Consider the following 22,621-nt stretch of genomic DNA (forward strand, 5'->3'; position numbering starts at 1 on the left):
CTTAATGTCCAAAATAGCAAATATATTAAAGAAAGCATTAACTATCTATATATAGAGTTTTAGAAATCACATTTTCAAAATTAGCTAAGAAATAGAGTGTAGTATGTAGTGATACTATAACTATATGTAAAAATCAAGAAATAAATCTTGATATACTATAAAGTACAAATTTTATAACTGTACATATACATTTATATGTGAGATATCAATAGAATAAAATGTACCACGTTTTTGGAGTACATGGCGCTGGGTGATATTCATACCTTATTCTGTTCACTAAATTATGTTTGTTTGTTTTTTCAAGTTTCATTAATAAATATGTATTATATTTATAATTAGAAAGAAAAATATTACCAAAAAATATAAAAGCCATACATGTCATATTGAAAAAAAGAAAATAGTGACATGTAAAGTATAAATGAGTTAAGTACAATAATTTTTGATAAACTACATTTAAATCAATTTTTAAAGGTTAACCTCTGTACAATGAGTGTATATAAAATGAAAAGAAAAAGCAAACAAAGAACAGGACCAGGCAATCCATCAAATAACTACAAGCAATTAATAAACAAGGAGATATTGTTTACAATCTTAACAAGCAAAACTATATAAATGTAACCATTATAAAATTTTCAACTCCAAATTTGACACATTTTAAATAGAACACATATGCATGCTACACAAAGTTGAAGAGGTAAAAAGTGATGGGCTGTCTAATGCACTACAAGTAAACTAAAATGGTACAATATTTCTATAGAAAGTAATTTGAAAATGAATGCTAGTGGCTTGTTTTCTGAATAAAAATCTATGTTTTTGATACACTGAAAGCTAGTTTATCACAGTGGTTAAGCACATGGCATCTGAAGCCACTTGGTTTCAAATCCCAGCTCTTTCACTGATTCGCACTGTGTCTATAAGGAACTAATCGAAACTTTCCCTGCCTTACTTAACATATCTGTAAATGAGAATAATGATCATGCTTACCTCATCAGTTTGTCATGAAAATTAAGTGAATTTATACGTGTAAAATTCTCAGAACATTTAGAGCAAATGTTAAGCACTCAGTATATTTTACTATTACTATTATTCATTGTATTATTGACATTATTAGAACCCGTTTTAAACAAAGAGGGGGCAGGTCTATATGAAGAAGGAGGAAAAACTTACACAGGGAAGAGCCTGGAAATGTAGCCTGATTTCTGATCTCCAAAGGTGTAATAACTTTGTGAAAACCTGTTAATCCCACTCTGCTCTTGGATGGGGTTTTTGCCTTTTATGTCTTTGGCTACAGCCTGTTAGAAGTTATAAGACCCCTCATTCATTTTCCCATGAGTGCGCTAAAACTATCGAGGTGCATTTTACTTTCTAGAAAACCACAAATAGGAAATGAACGGAGACACACAATATAGAAATAATATAGACATCTTATTTTATAAAAATGACTTATCTATAGGGGGTATTTTATGGGGTTGTCTCTCTCTTGCTTTCCTCTTACTTCCAGGAAGTAAAATCTTCCTTTCTCTCAACCACGATTATGTTTTTTGAAGTAGAGATTTAAAAAGTGATTCCCCCAAAATGTGTTCTCTATCCAGTTAAGACCAGATTGACCTTCTTCCTACATCCAGTTCCCTTATCAGACATCCCACTTACATAGGAAATGCCCACTCCTTTTCTAAAAGGAACTCTGAGCTTACTGTATGATACCCGCAAGACATACGAGTATTATCAAAATATTGCACAATAAGTCTAACACTTTTACAGTAACTAATTAAAAAAATTAGAGGCAGATGTATTTTTACAGATGTGATCAAATGTGTTTACAAATGTTATTTACTATAGTAAATAATTGGAAACCAACTAAATATCCAACATTAAAGAAACTATCATGCAGCTATAACATGTTATATAAATTGACTAAAAATAAGTTTTCAAAGAATTATAAGGCCACAGAGTTAGAAACAGCATAATATAAGTGTGCCCCTGCATTATGAAATCTGTTGCATCACCTAAGTGCATGGATGTGGGTGTGGTGTGGACAAAAAGAGATAGTCTCAGGGTGCGTGTCACGATGAAATTGCTTATGGGAAATACACCATATTTTAATGGTTACATTTGGTTTCTGTAATTATGGATAGTGATTTTTTCCTCTGTTATGATTTTTGCATTTTCTAAGTTAATTTTAATCAGAAAGTATTCAAAAACCTTAAATTGTCTACTTTCATATTTCTGCTATAAGATTCAAATGTTTCAAATAGGCTTACCAAGACTTAGACATGAATGAATTTAAAGATATATTGAAAAAAAAAGTCACTATCAACAATTAAGCATTTAAAAAAGCATAAGTGATTTTGCTGACTTGTATTTGTCAGATTGGAATATTAAGAATCTTCTTATTACCCAATGTACAAAGAAGCACACTCATAAAATTGCTGAGAGTTTTCATGGATGCAGCAGTTTTGGAGTGGAGGATGGTGAAAGCAACGAACATCCAAACATATACATCATCTTGCCTAGAAATCCCACGGTTAGGAATTTATACTTTTTGTTATAAAAAATAAGTTTGTAAAAAAATTCATATATATATATCATAGTAACAATGCAATACTTGGTGGCTATAAAAATAGACCCAAAGTGAGGAATCAGGAAAGATTAAAATGTCTTCCAAAATATTCTGTTAAATAGATGATAATTAAAATGTTTTTAAATTTTTACATAATATACAGATTAAATAGGTGGATTTCAATCATTTATAAAACACAATTATACGTATTTTGTGTCTGCATAGAAAATGTAGGAATGGATACAATAAAAATCTTTGAGAGTAATTATCTCTGAGTAGTGTTGATTGAGACCCGGAAAGGTTTACTTTGCACTCTCTGTCCTATGGTATATACTACATTTATAGCAGTATTATTATAATTGACAATGATAAGAAAATAATATGGTGTATTCACTGATATTAAAGATTGAGCTGATTTAATTTTCCTTAATTCGTATGCTGAATCTGATATTGTCTTTTGAGACAGAAATATGACAAATGCCATATTTTTTACCAAGGGAATAAACATGTTCATTTTCTAAATAATGCCCTGCTTTGTTCACCCATATTTTATTACTGTTAGGTCAGATTTCACTAAATCCTCCTGTGCATTCTGGATATTATGTACAATAATAAACATTTTATTACATTTAATTATCTTACCAATTGAAAGATCACTAATGAATTTCTATCTTTACTTTTTTTTTCCAAAATTATGATTTTTATCCATTCAGAAGTAATTCTTAATAAGATATCAGTCCTGATACCAGTTTCAATAATAACCCAAAGACTAGATATGTAAATACTTAAATTTCAGTTAAAAGTCATGATTAAGCAATTTTGTTGTATCAATTAAAACACTGACTCAGATAATAAAGGATATACTGAATACAGAATAACTTTAAAATTGCGACCATGGCTACTGTTTTCCACCACCACTAATTTCAAAACAGAAAATTTATATTCTATAATAGTAACTCATTGTACATAAATACATTTTATAATTGCTTTGAGTTCCAAAGAATAATTTTATAGGCAATATGATGCATTCCTAAAAAAAGGCAAATGGATAAAAATACATTTCTGTACACTAGAAAATATTATGCACACATCCACACAAAATAAATTGGTTAAATTCTCTAATTCTTCACATTGGTCTCAAAAAAAGACATACCATTAAAAGAGTGATTGTTTTCCCAAATTGACATTTCAATACTTGATATCTTTGATTTTATCAGCAAACATTTGCTAAACTCATATTATATATGAGATTTGCCACTGTAGATAAGGGATGCAATAGGTTGACTGGATTCAGTTAGAGTTCAAGATTTCTGATTTAACTAATTTTTTTTTTTCTTGCTATCATCATTTCTATAGTTCCCCTCACTATGACCTCTTATTTGAAATGGAATTTTCTCTCCACAATTTGAAAGACATACCCGTACTCAAGTTCACAAAATAACTCTTTTTATGTTAGATATGATCATTTGAATGGTCTCCTTGGGAAACCTTAACTATTAATAATTAGTGGTAAAACTAGTAACAACTGTTTATTATTTTTGAGTCAATTATTAAGACAAGAGAAGCACGTCTTATTGACATGAGACTCTAACAAGGGCCCTAATCTGAAATCCATGAATGACTCAATCACAGATTTTGAAAAAGCCCACTTGTGTGTGTGTTTCCATTGGAGTTACAAATTTGCATTGACCTAAAACAGTGAGGAAACCCCTTCCACAAAATGGATAGTAACTAGTTAATCACAATTCACCCCTATTAGTTTTTTCCTTTACTGAAAGCTGAAACAATGTTGCCAAGGCTTCACCCACCCCCACACACACACACACACACACACACACACACACACACACAAAAGAGAATTTGTTTTACAGTATTCATCTACATCAGGTAGTATTGATTTCAGAATAACACCCAATTCAATATTATGTTGCTTAGATGATTTTTTTTTTTTTTTTAGAAAGAAAAGTAAAAATCAAACTTTATTGTTGCTTTTTGCCATCTGGTAGCACTTTACACACTGACTTCGATGTACAGAATACCCTGGATTCAGTAGAAAACCCTTAGAAATGAAGTTTTGTACAATATAAACTTCTCAGCAGTCAAAATTTAGACTGTAAAAAAAAAAAGACATGCAAAACATACTTTTCTGAAACCACTTAACTTTGAACAAAGCACCAAATGACGCAAATGCATAATGAGAACAGCATTTCAACTCCACCAAAAGTAGTCATCATAAAAGGTGTAAACATCACCTAACTTCACTAGGCACTGTTCACTTTTTAAACAGGAGACAATAAAAAATATTGTCCATAAACAATGTCCCAACTCTAGGGCAGGTTTCAGAAAGTCAAGTTCGTGCTTGAACAGCGACGAGGTGAGTATGATGGAGATCTGGAAGGTGATCTCTATCCTCCACGACTATAGGAAGGAGAAGGTGAGGGCCTTCTGTAAATCTAACCCCTGTCTGGTGCAGTTCTCTAACCTGCTTCTTCCCCACCTCCTGCTCTGTATGATCTGCTGTAGTAGCCCCGATGATCATAGCCTCGGTCGTATCCTGTCGTAGTAATCACCACGGCCTGAGCTGCCCTAGGCAGGTATATTCCTGATGTTGGGGTACGCAGTCTTTTTGCTGCAGAGAAATCTACTCTGATTCTAGTCCATCAAGCTCCATCCCATTGGCTCGCTCTTTTGCTTCCTTGGCGTCTTCTACATTTTCAAAATATACAAAGGCAAATCCTCTTGAATGTCTAGACGGCTGATCACATACAATCGAGACATCAACAATGGGGCCATATTTAGAGAACACTTCTCTTAGATCTCTTTCTGTAGTGTACAAGCTCAATCCAAATACTCCAAGACAACAATTTGGATCAGGATTTGCCCTGTTCCCAACATGACCCCTGCGAGTAGACATGGGAGAATGACTATGGCTGTGGCGTCTTCTTTAACCTCTGCTGTAAGACCTGCTACAGGATCGTCTGTGGGAGCGAGACCGAGATCTTGACCTTGTGTTATGTCTTCAAGAACTTCTTCTGGACCTAGACCTACGTTCAGATCTGGACCTGGATTTTGATCTGGAGCGCCAGGAATCTTCCTTGGAGCGAGACCTCGCAGGGGTATATGCAGATTTCCCAGACCCATGAGTATTTCCACTGCTGGAAGCAGGATGGGATTCCCACTTGTCGCCGCTGTCGCTCGGGACTGTAGCTGGTAGCTGCCGCTGCCGCTCAGCTTGAAGCTGCCAACCTCTTGCTTCTCTGTAGAGGTCCCGCCACAGCCTCCCCAAAACACTCGGGTTTCCAATCTGCGCCTAACCGAACTGCCGCTTAGATGATTTTAAAATTATTGATCAAAAGATCATAATACATGGTATTTTTTTAAGCTTTTAAAAAAAGAGAAAAAAAAGTTAGTAGATTATTTTGATTTTTCAATTAACAGGGCAAGAGAGGATTTAAGATGAGAAATACTTCAACGTAAGAGTTGCATTTTAGTCCTCAATTCCATTTTACTAACTGAAAATATTGATTAGAAAATAATAAAGTTAGGCCCCAGTGCCTCATCTATCTTCTTGTGTTAAGAGGGCAGCTCTAGCAGAGAAGCTCCTATTAAACGTAGGTGTCATTTTTATTCCTTATGCACTTATTTCTATTCTGCACAATTTCCTGAAGGGTGTGAAAATAAACATACTTAAGAGATTTCACAAGAACTGTAAGTATTACTTCAAGGTGATATGCTGCAATTTGATACTTGCTAGCTTCTTTTCCTCCAAAATAAATCAGATCTTTTATTATTGTGTCATTTATTTGTATATTGGGCTTTTAATCTGTAATTGTGACTGTGTCTAGGACAGAAATACCATAATTAGTATGAAAAGCATTTAAATGGAATGCAAACAATGCTGGTTAAAAGTAACAAGTCTACTGCACCTGACACTATACCCCACATGTGGGAGAGATACAGCTAGAAATTCTGTTAAACAGCAGTGCAGAACATCTACCACAAAATAGTCAGTACAGATTTGTGACTTTCAGGGCACACGAAATGTGTGTTCTTAACTTCTAAGTATATTGAGACAGATTCGGTTATTGTTTTATTGGTCATTATAATTTTATTGAATTATAATCAGAGATGAAATTTGTATAAAATGGATCAAAATGGATGTTTTGATTTTCAGATAATATAGTACACCATTGACAATAGCTCGTGAAACAATTTCAATGACAGAGCTCCATACAATTTTGTTGATTTTGAATTATAGCAAGCATCGGTCTAAATCATAATTTGATAATAAACATGCAATATGCAAATATTTATGGATGTTTCATCATTTTTGTCTATTTTAAACAAATGTAAGTATGTAATAAATTATTTCTACTCTGTGTTTATTGCTATGGATAAAATTAAGAGGAAGTTTTGAACAAAACTAAATTTTAAGAGTAGGATGTTCCAAGGGATGTACCAATTGTCATTTCAACAACAGTTTTGAATTGATCAACTTTATTTCAACCAAATGGCTCCAACCCAACAATATCCAGAGCACTGTGACTCGAGCCTTATAAATATTAATAACACTGCCATCTCACCCAGTGCTAAGTATCTTATATTGAGATAAGAGAACAAATGAGAAGCCTTTATTCACCTGTAAGAAAGTTAGCTGGACGACTACCTAGGAAGGGTGTATGAAGTAATAAAAGTACAGGTGGACACCGGAAGTGCATGTGTTGGACCATGTTGCAACTGCTAATGTGGCCTCGGGAAATCACTCTCCTCTTTGGGTCTCAGTTTTCTTATTTTTATATATGTGGGTTATTAGATTACCTCTGATCTTTCTTTTGACTTTTCTATTGTGTGATTAAAGAGATCCATTTAAGATATGCTGCTTGAAAATCTTTTGTGGCTATCACGTAAGCCAGAAGAGAATGTACATCCTGTTTTTCACGTACAAGATCGATATATTCGTCTGTCTATCATTCTATTCATACATAGACATGTAAAATAAAATTTTAAATTGTTACTGTTCAACTCATATATTGCCTCATAAACATTTTAAGGCTTTATAAAATCATTTTATCTATTTTTTTTTTTTGGTACAACTTTTCTATTATTTTACTCCTTCTTAACTGCTTTATCTATCAATCTCTGAGACCTGTGAAAATCTCCTACTGTGGTTGAGGCTTTGCCTGTTAGATCTCTTTTAAGACCTACCTTGGTTGATTGGCCTGTTAATGGGGTAAATGAGATTGGAATACACAATCTGCTCCTGTGTTTAGATTCTGTAAGTAACTATATCAAATCCAAAATAACCATTATTAATTTTTAGTCAGAAGCTTCATTTATTAACAAGATTGTTTATGAGTCAGAGAAACCCATTGAAGTTAGGTTAAGCAAATGATAATCTAGTTTATTATGGGAATACAGGCAGAGTATATGAAACCGGAGGACAGGCGACGCCTGCCATCTTTCATTTCTGCTCCTCTCTCAGCCTCTGCTTCATTCTTCTCTGACTGCATGCACTGGCTTTTCTCTTTTGCAATTCACATGGTGACAGTCCAGTCTTTTAAATCTCTCTTTAAAAGGAAAGCACAAATTGAAAATAAAATTCCTTAGTCGCAATTCTAAATTCCCAGAGAAATGAATATAGATCAGAAAATATCAATAGTTAATGGACCGGTTAACTGGTATAAAACACTATTATTTTTTGCGTATTGAAAGTGAGTCTTGGGGGAAAATTCTGATTGTAGGACATTTGGAAAACACAGAGATACTATCTCAGAAATAAAAAATGTATCAAAGAGATCTCTACTGAGAAAGAATAATCTAATCCTATTTCAATATGTATATATGATTCTGGCTATTCTAATTATGGACTTAGTTCAGAGTCTGATACTTAGTAGGCCTTTAAATATAGTTATTATTAATATATAATTTTGTAGTTCAGCCACATTCTTATGACAGACCTGGAGAAGATAAATATCTTTATATGGAAAAAACAAATATGGGGACCTAAACTATACTTCTTACTGGGCCATTGCCTTTAAACACATGCCAGTGTATCTTCAATTACATATAAAATCTTCATAAGGTCAAATCTCTATGAAGGAATATGTACTGTAGTATCTAAACTATTTTTTCTTAAAAACTGTTATAGATATTACAGAAAAGAATTAAGACAATTAGATTATAAATGAAAACATTCTTATCTATCATGGCCCTTCTATTAACTAGAATGAGGCTCAAAAAAATTGCTAATGACCCACTAGGAAAATAAAAGTTAAAACTTATTTTCCTATTAGTTCCTTCTTGCTTACCAACCTAATATATGACAGCTGCCCTTTCTGGCTGAAATGCCTTATTGAAACCACAGCTGCAATTCAGCAACTGCACTGCTCCTGAGATCTGTTTTGGTAGATGACGCATAGATAAGAGTGGCAGACTATTAAACATTAATTTTTTCCAGTAAAATCTGTTTGAAAATATTTCAATATAAAAATTAATCCAACTTCCCCTTTAACATGTGTCATGTCTAAACTGAAAATTTTTAGAAGGTGAAGAAGAGCGATTACCCAAGAAACTGTAAATTGCCATATGTGTTTAAAGCAGTTAAGTGAAATCAAAGTAGTATAATTTCTGTATTCTTTGGTTGGCTCAAAGTCTATCATTAGGGACAATACTTTGAATGATGTATTATTGACTGTAGTCTAGAGGTAGGAAATCATGTATATAATACATAATGTTATAGTCAGTGAATTCCACATTTTGATCTCTTTAATTACGCGATACAAAAGTCAAAAGAAAGATCAGAGGTAATCTAATAACCCACATATATAAAAATAAGAAAACTGAGACCCAAAGAGGAGAGTGATTTCCTTGAGGCCGCATTAGAAGTTGCAACGTGATTGAATACACGGGCTCCCGGTGTCCCCCTGTACTTGTACTATTTCATACACTCTCCCTAGGTAGTCTTCCAGCTAACTTTCTTACGGGTGAATTAAAGGCTTCCCATTTGTTCTCATGTCTCAATATAAGATACTTAGCACTGGGTGAGATGGCACTGTTATTAATATTTATAAGGCTCGAGTCACAGTGCTCTGGATATTGTTGGGTTGGAGCCATTTGGTTGAAATAAAGTTGATCAACTCAAAACTGTTGTTGAAATGACAATTGATACATCCCTTGGAACATCCTACTCTTAAAATTTTAGTTTTGTTCAAAACTTCCCTTTAATTTTAACCATAAAGATCAATGCAGAGTAGAAATAATTTATTACATACTTACATTTATTTAAAATAGAGAAAAATGATGAAACATCCATAAATATTTGCAATACCACATCATGTGTATTATCAAATTATGATTTAGGTCTATGCTTGCTGTAAATTAAAATCCTTTCGACAAAATTGCATGGAGCTCCGTCATTGAAATTGTTTCACGAGCTATTGTCAATGGTGTACTATATTATCTGAAGATCAAAACACCCATTTTCTCCACTCGTTAAGTAAATTTATCTCCATAAAGGAGCTATGACCCCTCATTCATAAACAATGCATTGATTCAGTGAGTTTGTTGCTAAGAAAAACCAATTATTTTCATCACAATAATACTTTCTAGCAATTCCAGTTTTTGGGTTGAAAACTGGAGACAATGCTATTTAAAAGAAATGGCAGAGAGGCCACTTTGTAACTAAAAGCAGACAAATCTCTTTTCTTTCAAACATAAGGAAGGGTGTGCTAAAGAAAAAAACCATTTTTTAGAAGCCACAGGAGCATTCTCATTTTCCCACCTGAAATACTTAATTTTTAAATTGAAATCACATAGTTCTCGGGAGAAAATAAATGATATTAAATCATACTTATCTTATGTTTTATATGAACCCTTTTCCATTTTATTGGACAATGAGCTTACCCTTCAGACATTCCAGTAATTTATCTCTAAGATTTATCACAAGAGCTTGTGGTCAGTCAACAAGGAAGCACATACTTAGTATTAGATGGATGGATAAAGCTATTGTAGGCACAGGTTTCATAACAGATCACTTAGATTTTAGGAAATATGTTTAAAATATTTATTATGATTTTATATTCCCCTGCCTTTAGTTTCTTAGGAAAATATCAATGTTATTATAAATGCATATGATCATATATTTAGTGAGATTGGTGATAATTATGATGTGAGTAAAAACATCTTTCTTAAAATAGTGTTATCTTGGCTGTTTAATGTTAACAGTATTCCTGGTGGATTTTACAATTAAGTTGTTATTTTGTGAATATCCATAAGAGACTCAGTTTAATAGGAATATCAGTAATTATAAACCAGTTGCTCATGAATGCATATTAACAGATTTCAAATCTTCTAAATTACTTTTACTCACCCCCCAAGAAAAGACTACAGAAATTTTAAATTTGGTAAAAATTGTTGTAAAAATATGTAAGGATGTCACTTTTTGCCTTTTTGTGTTGGAAAACTAGGCTTTTGTATTGAAGAAAGAAACCTCATCCAGGCCATGACCCTATTCATGAAGTAAGGGCAGTAAGCAGGACTCAGAAACACATACTCACAGGTTTCTCCCAGCCTCGTTAGTGAGTAAGGAATATATATGTCATACACCCAGCTGGGCTACATCAGCAACACTACATTAAGCAGCATATACAATTTGCACGTTTGTGGACTGATATGCTCAGCATTTATGAATACTCATTTTTCTATTGCCTGAAAAGAAACAATACTAATAGTATGTGCAATTAAGAGCTCCCAAGAATAATGGAAAAATCGGTGACCTGTAACCACTTTAGTACCATGCGCTGCCTTGAAAGCATAATGAATTCCTCCCTATTGTCTTCACAGAACACCCGTGCAGATAAATAATCTACAAAACTGCTGGATTAATACAGGAGATGATGAAAGGGTGGTGACCAGGGTAGTCTCCAAAGATACAGCTTTATTTCCCTGTACATCTCCCACCCCCCAATTTACTGACAACACCTCTTGAGTCAATTCAATTCTAAAAGAATTTATTCATCTCCTTCCCTTATAGGTGCTACACAAATAAATAAGAGTTCTTTGTCTCCATGAATAATAAAGCACACTACTGAGAAAAGCAGACACATAAATTATAAAGTTCAATAGCTCTATAAAAAATACAGAGTTAAAGAGCAAAATGAATAGTGGAAATAAACAATTCAAAGAAAAATGCAATCAGAAGAAGGAGGAGAAATTGGGAAATCTTTAGAATGGAGTAGGAGCTTGGATAGACATTAATGTGTGGACATAAAAATGAGAAGAGAGAGCGAGATAGAGAGAAAGACATGGAAAATGACAAATGTGATAATGAAGGTCAAGTTGTCCTGGCCTTGCCTGGAGTTGGTTTTATGTTCTTAGTTTACATGTGTGGCCCCTTTTCAGAAATAATAATAATAATAATAATAATAATAATAATAATAAACTAATGACATATTAGGCATTATCATAGAAGACATAACAGAAAGAGTAGGTACCTTTGGGTTTGAGTGATACCTAGAACAATCTTCCTGTCATGGAAAACTGCAAACACGGGTGTTTTCTTTCATAGCTTATGAACAAGAACTCTCCAAGAAAAGGTCAGTCTGGGAATAGTACAAGTTTTCTCAAGTCCACAAACACCTTTTCTGACATAACTTCTTAGCTCAAACACCTCTTTATCCCCTGCAGAGAATACAGTTCTAAAAGAGAATATATCGTAATTGGAAGGATTATTAAAGGCTACACATTTTAACCACCAATTATTAGAACAAGCGTCGTGGCCACAAGTAAGCATTGTTTTGTGTAGGGTTGTTTGATGTCACAACCTAAGTTCCTCTTCTGTGATGACAATTTCCTGTCATGTCTGCTCTACACCTCCCATGTTTTAGCTTCAGCCACTCTTTGATCTCATCCTAACCACCTCTTACTATGCTTCTATTTTCTTCTGGTTTAAAAGTATTCCTCCCGGTTTCATATAGTCCTTACCTAACTATGAGTTGCTGGTTTATTTTAATAATTACTCTTTTGGGAGCTTTCTCAAGTTCTTCCATCCTCTGTCCTTTTATATCTGCAATCCTGGATCAATCTAAACATTCAACTTCTCCAAACCTACACAATTGACAAGTATGACTAAAATATACCACAAAACTGTGCATACTGTTGCAACTGCAAACATATGTGCTATTCAATTTGAAATAGATCCTCAGTACCTGTTTTTTCATTTGCCTTAGGTCAACCTCATTTCTCGTTACCTAAATTTGCTATATGAAAACTTACTTGCTTTTAAGTATCCAACTGTACCTTTAGATCATTTGCCTTCAACAACTGATATTATCTCCTATAACATATAGAACAGAATTGGATTTGTAAGCAGAGACAACTTCGGTGGAATTCTTGCTCTAAAAGAGAGAAAATAAATTAGTTAATAGCAAGAGAAGATATAGAGTGTAGAAATACTTCTAGCGATGGGGTAGAGTGTTACCATGCTCAGAATCATTCAGCCAGGAGGGACAAAAAGAGAGAAGTAAAGACAACAGGAGATTTGAGATAGATAGAGATAGAGATAGAGATAAAGTAAACTTCTAGATAAAATGATGGATCTATTGGCCAATTAATTAGATGGGATTGAGTTAGCAATGTTGAATTTAAAAAAGGTTGGGCTTTTGCCAATAGAGATAATTAGATAAAAGATGCAAGGGATTTCAGAATGCATTCTTGTAAAAATGTAACAGATGACATAAAGGCAGTGAGACACAGTGAAAAGGTGGTAGAATCCATGAATAAATAAACAGTATACAACTTCATCTTTGTTTAAATATTTTTATGTAGTTGAAGATTTAAATAGTAGTAGACATAAATCTCTCTAAAACTTAGAGGGCATATTGTTTATATGGACATAAAAATATGTAGGTCTTTAAGAACTCTTCTTGTGTAGAAAAAAATCACCATTAAAGTTGTGAAATGAATCCACTTTATGTTAAGAGGACAAGTTATAAATATCATTTCCTCTAAGAAATATTAAATACAAAACCATCATTAATGCATTTATTCAAATAATTAATAAAAACTACTGTAATTCAGCAGGTATGCTATGCATTGGAGACAAAAAACAAAAAACAAAAAAGCAATTAAGTCATTTTTACTTCATGTGGAATAAACAACTAGTCTTCTTAAAGTAAAAGGTGCTAAAACCAAAACAACCTAATGTTAGAGCAAAGGAGAGACATCTAACCTTCTCAGATTACAGCATTTAAAGAAGGCTGCCTACAGAAATTGACATGTGGTTCAGCATAGCAAGCAAAGATGGATGAGAATGTTCAAGGCAGAAGAACAGTATGGGTGAAATCAGGAAGGTGTGAGAAGCACTGGGTGGATGCAGGGAACAATTTCAGTTTAAGTGGAGGGGAGGGCACTCATAGGTGAGTGGCAGGACAAGAAGCCAGCTGTAGCATAATAAGACTCAATCGCCAATATGCACAAATCGGAAAGCACCAGTTTGCATCTTGAGATTAGACATTTATCCATTTCTTACCTACTCTAAGAAATGGGTCAATGAACACCAGCAAGATAGGAACACATTTCTTCTGCAGTAAGAGTAATCATCTCCACTTAACAGGGAAAAAAATAAAAAAATAAATAAAACAAGTAACAAATATTGTAACCTACATTATTTTTGCATTATTTTTTTTTTCCCCTTGAAGAGATTACCACATTCCCTAAATGAGGAGGCCACATACTTAATTCTCAGAAACTGTAATGCTTATGACTCTGTTGCTAGGTCGTCCTAAAATAACCTTCAGATTCCCCAATTCCACTGATGAAAGGTCAGGGTCTGTCAGCATGTTCTCCATCGAGCTGAGGAAGGCAGAACTGAAACATTCCTAATATGCTGGAAATAAAGGCTGTGTCCTGATTTTACCTGCTGGCAGCCACAGTCCTTCAGCAGATCGGTGTTTGTCTTCTCTTGGGAAATCACTAGAATGCAACTGCCTTCATCAATGTTCCTTTCCTGCTCCTCTTTCCTTCTGCCATGGCTTAGTGACAGGCCTCCTGAAAGATGGTAATGTAACAGGACTGCTGCAGAATTAAAGTCCAGGCTGTTTCAGTGAAGCAATGTATTCAGTTAGATGTCCTGCCTGCTGCAGTAAAATAACTTGGAAACAAAACACTGACAGTATAGGAAACAATCTCAAAATGGATAGGCCAAGAAGCCAAGGTGTTAAACTCTGCTACCCTAATATTCTTCCATAAGAAAATAAAAGAATATGGAAATATTGTTACTATTTCTTCATAGCCCAATAGATGATGAACCTAATATTTTTTTCCTTTAATGAAATATCACAATGTCTGTTTCTTTGATTTTAGAAAATGATGCCATTTTCAAAGAATTATAATCACATATTAAATGTACTAGGTATAATGGAACAGAAAAGTAACATAAAAACAACCCTGGCTTTTAAGAACTTGGTCTTATTAAAAGGTTGTCATAAATTCAGTGTATAAAAATATAGCATGCTTGAATTCCTCCTGAAGACTAATTTTCATCTGACTTGCGCTTCTATCATAAATAATACTCAGAGAAAAACATAAGAGAAAGCCAGAACACTTTAGAACAAATTCTGTTTTGTTTTGTATCAAATCTTTATGGACATCCTTGGAGATAGTTTCTGACCATTTGTCCCCATGCGTGTATCCATAACCAAAATTCTGAGAATGTTCAAAATACCTCTCAGTGTGAAAATATTTCTTGGGTAAAGGAGGTATATGTGAAAGTAGAGACAACGGATTGAGTCAGCTAGGACCTTCAAACACTTCTCAGAGATCATACGTTTACAAGTATTCTGTAGAACCAGCACTTGCAGAGAAATGTTACATTTCCGGTGCACGTCCTCTTTTGTCAGTACTTGGAGCCTGAGACTTCTCTCAAAACATTGGAAGTGTGAATATAAGTTGAACTGTAAAAGTTGAACTGTAAAAGTTGAACTGTAAAAATAATACATGAATACCCAAGCAAAGTCACCCCAAAGAGGCTGAATCCCAGTTTTATGAGAATTGGCTATCCTTGTCGAATTTACATAACTAAAGAAAATATAGTGAAGAAAAGGGGACAGGTTAGGGGTGGGAGTGAGTTGATCACCTTGGACCCATAGAAGAAGGAAAGTAAATTAATTAAAAGTCAAAAGTTTTCAACCAAGTCCTGATGGGAAGGATAGCTAACACTAAGGAAGGGGACAAAGACTAGGGCTTCAGCTAATGGTATGGCTCTTTGTGTCCTGGAGACACATACAGAGATGTGGGCATTTTGAGTGTTTCCAGTTTGATTAGATCAGTCCAAAGTGAAGTCATTGGTAAGACTGCTCTATTTAATTTACTTTGTTCTGATTATCTCCTCCCCAAAGAATCTGATTATGAGTTATTTCCACACTGAATGAAATTAGTATTTTCACCCATGTGACAAATTCATTTCAGACTAAACATCATGCATAAAATTTCTTGTTTAACACATCAGTCTCTTAAGGACAGTTAATATGAGTCTGTCTCAGACTGACCATGGTTATTGAGTTTCCTAAACTGAAGGGCTAAGTTAAGTAATTAGCTAAGGTTAGGTAAACCATAGGCGGAGATAAATAATCGAGATGAATAATCCAAACAATAAGACTTCTTTGTAATAGCATGTCAGATATCTCCAGCAACAACTTGGCTATGTGCAGGCTGCTATTTAGTTTTTATTTAAATGGTTGACCTTCAAATTTCATTCCAGATAATAAGGTATTATGATTACCTGGAGAGATGGCAAAAATAAATTATTATTTAAATTATGGAAATTTTGTTTAAAAGTTATGAGTGAAAGAAAAAATGTATATTTTATAAAAAGTGAACTTTTTTCAATTAAGTCACCTAACAATTGTTCATATAATACAAGATCTTTTTAATAATATCAATGATCAATAATTCAAAATTTTACAATTTGTGTATTTTAGATGTAGATAAAATGTGCAATATAAGAAAGACTGACCGATTAGTATTTTGGGTATGTATTTTTTCAAATTTACATTTACATCTGTCAAAAATTACTGCTATATTAAAGATTTTGTTCCAGATTTACTGAAATTTTAAAAAGAAGAGACTAACGTTTACCTTGTTTTCTGTTGTATGATACATAATGAACATAAATATGCCTAATTTTCTGAAGTGAAAGCTACAAAAACTGTGACGGATATAATTGTTAAACTTTTTCAGTGTATACAGGTAACTGCTATGAAAAATCACCAGTTTTTAGAATCACTGAAAGAAATATAGACAATATATTTACGTATATTGTGACTATTGTCAATGTTGTTGGTTGAGTTGTGAAGCTTTAGTATGCTGTTAATTCAAATTCACGATTTTTCATGAAACAAAACAAATGCTTGCCAATTATTAGATAATTAAAGACAAAAAATGACTGTGATTCATGTTTTCACACTACTATCACTATGCATATAAACTAGAAAATATGAAGCACCAAAAAAAAAAAAAAAAGAAAATATGAAGCACCAATTAATGGGAGAGCTTACTGAGATCTAACTAGACAGGTTGAGTCGTGTAATACGAGTATGAAACATTGTTGAAATAGAAACTGTATGTAATAATAATAATGAATCTATGCATTTTTTTTCTAGTATGAATCAAAATGCAAAAAATGTTTCTTATAATCCATGGAGTCATATGCTTTGCTTGTAATCGCAGGAAGAAATTTTCTAAAAGACCTTTTTGATATTGACATGAGTTAACAGTTGCGCTTCAGTTTAGGCAACACTTTGATGAAAATAACAATAAGCTAACTAAAGAATTTGAGAAGTGCACTTTGGACATATGGAGTTTTTAAATGGATATGCTTTACTTCAAAGCCAAAACAATTCTAAAAATGTGAATCGGTTTTGTACATAGGATTCAGATGTTAAAGAAAACATTTTTCAGGGGCTTGATTTGGTTTTTAAAAACATTAAAGTCAAAACACAGTTTTTATTTTATTCTCAGTAAAGAAAATCATGCTAAGCTTGAATTATGCTGATATTGGGCATTTTGAGTTGAAATCACATGAATGCCAATGGTTGGTCATTATTGTTTCAGCCATATATCCAGAAATAAGTCTACCATGCTTTCCTCATCAAAAAAAGTTGTGAATTATGAAAACGTTAGCTCACAGGTGGAATTCAGTTCTAGCTGGGTTGATAGTAAGAAAATATAATTTCTGTTTGAGTTCTTGTCAGGTTATTCTATTATCATTATAATTGGAGTTTTATCAGGAGGCATCACGTCTTCCTCATTTTTTTTTTCTTCAAGTGATGTAAAGGCATTTTGGGATATGTTCAGAATCTAACAACCAACAATAGGAAAGAGGAAATAATTGGAACACTTTCTCAAAAGAGAGTGTCTGGGCCATCTACACCAGTATTGCCTAAATTGTTTTTAAAAATTCAGATTCTAGGGTTTTACTCCTTAATAACTGAATCAGAATCGGGGGTTGGGTATTCCCAGGAATATTCATTTTAAAGAAATATCTTGACAAGCCTGAAGAAAAATGATGAAACAAAAAGAATGATTATCTATCATTTGTATCCCTAAGGGAATTTAGGTGCCACTACAAAGAGCAATCCCAGTTATTAGATGGCTTGAGGAAACACCTGAGCTACAAACGCTATCCACATGCTGAGTATGTGAACTTTCTGATCTCCCATAGCCCCACATGCTGTGATAGCACTTTTCTCCCTGGATGCAATTATAGTATGAGGTTGCTTTTAGTCATTCATGGACGTGCTTAGACATATTAATTGAGCAGCCACAATTGAAATAATCTGGATGGTGGAGATTACAAGGAAGAATAAAATGTTATTATAAATGTGCCCTAAAAACTTAAAATCCAATAGGGAAGAAAAGAAAAACCACAGATAACAATGATGCAAGTTAAAATGATGTAGGTTCCAGAAAAAGGCAAAATCAACATTCAATCAGATAGAAAAGAAAAAAATAATTAATTGTGATTAAGAGATATCAAAAACCTCTTGTATGATGAACAGGATATTAAATTTATACCTTGAGTTAGGCAAGATAGTGAGTGGGCAATAACAGAAATTTTAAAAAAGGAAAAGAATTAAATCTCTCTCAGTGTGAATTTATAAATTACACAATCTTCAGGTCATTTCTTTTCTTTCATTACATTATATCCTTACCCAGATGTATGAGTTTTCTTGCTTAAGTAAAACTATCACACATCAGATTCAGAAATAGAAAAATCTTTATAGATCTTAAGTTTAAAACTTTAAAGTATTAACAGATTCTTTATCTAAGGATCAAAAATCGTTTGAAGAGCTCTGGATAAAGCACAACTGAAAGTCTGTGTGCTTCAGGGAGCAGAACACTTGTCAGTGGTTGATTATTATTGTTTCACCCGTATATCTAGATTTGTCTACCATACTTTTCTTCATAAATAGCAACTATAACTTAGATTTTATATATGGATTCTAACTACATGGATTTTTTTTAAGTGCTGTATTCAACCCACAAGTATTTGTGAAGCATCTATATGTTCCTAAAACTGTATTACTAAAAACATCGATTAACTAGTGTTGTTGGACAAATTACGTTCTCCAACCCATTTACATGAACTACATATGCAAATCTGAATAGAACTGAATCACAATAATTAACTTTATTGATGTTAATGTGAAAAGGTGGTTTGAATATTGAAAAAAGGAAAAGGAAATAAAAACAAAACAGAATCTCAGATACACAAAGAGAACCAGTTTAAAACCTGGGAATTGCATTCAACAAATAGTAAAGCAGTAAATTGGTAAAGCCTTCAGTTTCTTAAATAAATTATCTCATCATGTAAAAACAGTTACAGAGGTAGCCAGTCCAGAGCTGTTGGTATGGTGGTTCCACAAACACTTGAGGGGTTTAAGTCCTTCTGTCTCTCTGACTAACAGTGTTTCCAACTTCAAGGACATAATGTGCTTACTGGAACCCTTACCATTAGGTACAAGTTGCAAGAAGAACTAAAGGTGCCATTCCCAGATTAGAAAATTCCTTTCAGAGAGCTTTTCCAGAAATTTCAGTCCCTTCTCATTGCCCAACCCATGTGAAAGGATGGCTTAGAGAAATTTTTTCCATGTTTGCTTTTGTTAATTTCATTGCATTTCTCCATCCAAATAAAATCAAGAAGGGAGAGAGGAAGGCTGTGTACTAGATTCACAAGTAGTAACCTCCATTATAAGGAGGTAAAAGGGGTAAACGTTCTTTGAATCTACAAAATAGTTATTCTACTCTGCTGTTGAATTGTTTGGAAAGGGTAGCAAAGACTTCTCTTTCCGATAAAAAAGAATAAACAGCATAATTACTCAGAAGTTCACAACGGCAAACTCAGCACTAGTGCCAGCCATGATACGTCTAAAAACGTGTTTTCTGATTATGCTTTAAATTCCATTAAAAATAACCCTGTTCTTGATATTTTATCAACATATTTCTTGTTACTTTACTTGTTCCCAGGACAAGTGGATTTATCTAAAATGTAAAAATGACACTTAAAATGTTCACAGTATATATTTCTCTATTTCTACCCAGGAAATGACTATATAGGTTATATATTTTACTAAAAAATTGCAAGAAATAAGATTATACTGAAGAAAGGAAAACCCATAGCACTGATTTGAACCAAAATATTTTATGGTGAAAGAAGACTTCTAGCTTCCATATGCAATTTACATAACACAATTGCAAACAATGAATTAATGAAAAACTTACCTACTATAGAGATTGGTATAAAACAGAGTGGGAAACATGGCAGTCTTGCAGATTTGTATACAGTCACCTTACAGTAATATTTTTCTTGTGATCATGATCGTAGTTTCTGCCTACATAAAAATATCATAAAGTATACAATCTACATATGACTAGCCCCAATTTACATATAAATTCCTAAGCTATTAGGATGGCCCATTTATTAGCAATACGTGCTTCTATATGTGTGCTGTAAGATACCACATTTAGGCAATGAATATGTATGTAGGAGTTCTCTTAACACAGGTAGGTCACTCCATATAGTACCACGGAGAATGAATTGAGCCGCGAGATGAGGGTAATAATATAGAATTGGTCCCCCAAATCTACACTGTGGTTTTAAAAGGACCATAGTTTTATAATATGATAAATATGGTTTAGTATTTCATCTTAACTACTTAGTAGAAATATTGTGTTTGCCTGTCAACCATGTTTTTAGGGAACTAGTCGTCTTCCATTTTATTTCATAAGATTTGGGTGGTACTTAGCATGACTTCCAGTTTAGGGATTGGGAAAGAGACTCAAACCTGGTCAATCAAAATGTGTAACTCCACAGGTCATAAAGTTTGACCCAGGGGTGGGCACGTGACAAATTCAGGTCCTTACATGGGATTGCTGTGGCTACTGAAGAGATAGGGTTTTTCTTTTTGTAACATAACGGTGATAATAATGTTATTAATTATACATAAAAGACTTTAAACCTCCTAGGCTTGGCAAATAACAGGCACATAATAAAATTTTGAAATTTTTATACTTGAAAAAATAACAGATTCCTATAACAAAAGGTAAGTAAAATAGCATAGTGGAAAGAATGCAGGGTCTGGAATTAGAAATCCTACTCTACTACTTGTTATAAATAGAAATTCACACAAATTATTTAACATCTATGAATCAGTTTTATCACCTGAAGAATAAGTTTAAAACTTTTTTTTTTTTTTTTTTTTTTTTTTACCTTTCTGGTTCATATGTGTGGTCAGAACTGGCTACATAATTTGTGGTGCCCTGTGCAAAATGAAAATTAGGGGACCGTTGTTCAAAAATTATTACAAATGTAAACAGTGATTCATTAAACCAAGTGCAGTCCCATCTTGAGGGTGGAGCCGTGTACAACCAAGCAGGTCATATGCCTGAGAAGCGGGCCCTGTGCATGAGCTAAATAAGGTCATAATTCCTTACCTATTCTTCATATAAAGCATTGTATCAGTTCCCCTTTCCTTTGACATTGGGCTGGCCCTGTGACTGTCATTGACCAACAGAATGCAGTGTGATGCTGGGCCATTGGACTTTCACCATTTTTGGTGCCATGGGTGAAGTTTGACAATTTTGAGCCCAGGCAAGTCACCAGCTGAATGCAGACAACTGACAGATCCCAACCAAGCACAGTCCAGATTCTTGACCCACAGAATAATAAGGAAGTAACCTAATTATTGCTTTAAGCCTTTAAGTCATGGACACGTTTGTTATAGAGCAATAGATAACGAGATAGTATTTGAATATTCTTATAAATATAATTTGTCATTAACGTTAATAAAGTTATGTTATTGCTTTATTGTTCTATCTGAGTTGAAACAACAAATCTGGATTTGATAGCAGTTACTTATGATATATAAGAGGCCCATAAAATTAAACGAATGTTGCATGATGACATTACTTTGTATAGTTACAGATAGTTAACATAGTTATAGAACGTTGTAGTCAAAATAATGGCTCTTAAAAATGCCATGTCCTAATTCCTAGCACTGGTGAATATGCTACTTTCAGAATGTATTAGTTTTCTAGGGCCTGTCATATAACACATTACCATAATCTTGGTATTTAAAGCAACATAAACTGAGTGTTTCACAGTTCTGAAGGCCAGAAGTCCAAAATCAAGTTGTTGGTAGGGTAACATACGTCAGAAGGTCTAGGGAAGAGTCCCTCCTTGCCTCTTCCAGTTTCTGGTGGCTCCATGCTGTCCTTGGCTTGAGCCTGAGATAGGATGGGGCAGGACACCCAATGACAGGAAGCAACAGAAGCATCAGCCCAGGGCAAAACACCAGTAAAGAAGGACGAGGCACAAGCCAGCCAGAACTGGCCAAGACTGAGATGGTGACAAGATGCTCCTCCAAGTAACCTCCAGCCTTATTATACCCTTATTAGCATACATTTCCATACTAAATAACACACCCACAGCATCATGACACTCCTGAAAAGGACCATATAAGGACAAGAAAGGGGGTGTATCCCGATTCTCAGAAAAACCCACCC

The 22,621-nt window shown here is 33.8% G+C and overlaps 1 pseudogene; it reads right to left on the reverse strand.

Moving 5' to 3' along the window:
• Positions 1-4,492: 4,492 nt before the first annotated feature.
• LOC109455138 (uncharacterized) overlaps positions 4,493-22,621 on the reverse strand; it is a 107,205-nt pseudogene continuing 89,076 nt past the window's right edge.

Source organism: Rhinolophus sinicus, chromosome 7, assembly GCF_057876585.1.
Source record: "Rhinolophus sinicus isolate RSI-liver-muscle chromosome 7, RSI-T2T, whole genome shotgun sequence".
In the NCBI taxonomy this organism is placed as follows: domain Eukaryota; kingdom Metazoa; phylum Chordata; class Mammalia; order Chiroptera; family Rhinolophidae; genus Rhinolophus; species Rhinolophus sinicus.